The following is a 689-nucleotide window of genomic DNA, read 5'->3' on the forward strand; positions in this document are numbered from 1 at the left end:
AAAAATATGGTATGCCTCATGAATCTGTGTGTAATCCTTGAGCAGGGGCCATGCTAATCTTCTATGTATCATGCCAATTTTAGTATATGTACTATGGAAGCTAGGACTATATTATAATCTTATTTAAAAAGTGTTAAGAGATGGAGACAGTTGGAGTCAGGCAGTGGCACAGCGGGTTAAGAGCACATGGCGCAAAGCTCATGGACCAGAGGAAAGATCGCGGTTCTAGCCCCTGGCTCCCCACCTGCCCGGGAGTCCCTTCACAGGTGGTGAAGCAGGTCTGCAGGTGTCTGTCTTTCTCTCCCACTCTATGTCTTCCCCTCTTCTCTCCATTTCTCTCTGTCCTATCCAACAACAACGACATTAATCAGCACACAATGTTAAGCAACAAGGGCAACAAAATGGAAAAATAAATAAAAATTAAAAAGAGTGGAAAAGAATAGACAAGAAAAAAAAAAGAAAGGGAGACAATGAGACCTTGGTGACAACAACAACAACAAAAATAAAATAACCTATTTATACTTTAGAATTGCAGAATGGCTAGGGCAATGGCTCTGTACGAATTAAGTCCTGAATTCAATCCCCAGATTTGCATGTGCCATATTCATGCTCTGCTTCTCTTTTTTGTATTAATAAATAACATTTTTCCTTTTTTTAATTTCATTTTTTTAATTTCATTTTTTTAAAAA

The 689-nt window shown here is 38.2% G+C and overlaps 1 non-coding gene across 1 annotated transcript; it reads right to left on the minus strand.

Annotated features, from left to right (window-relative positions):
• On the minus strand, window positions 1-107 carry LOC132532495 (U6 spliceosomal RNA). The gene has a single exon (XR_009544449.1). It is a non-coding gene; the product is annotated as a U6 spliceosomal RNA (small nuclear RNA).
• Window positions 108-689: the final 582 nt, after the last annotated feature.

Source organism: Erinaceus europaeus, chromosome 13 (assembly GCF_950295315.1).
Source record: "Erinaceus europaeus chromosome 13, mEriEur2.1, whole genome shotgun sequence".
In the NCBI taxonomy this organism is placed as follows: domain Eukaryota; kingdom Metazoa; phylum Chordata; class Mammalia; order Eulipotyphla; family Erinaceidae; genus Erinaceus; species Erinaceus europaeus.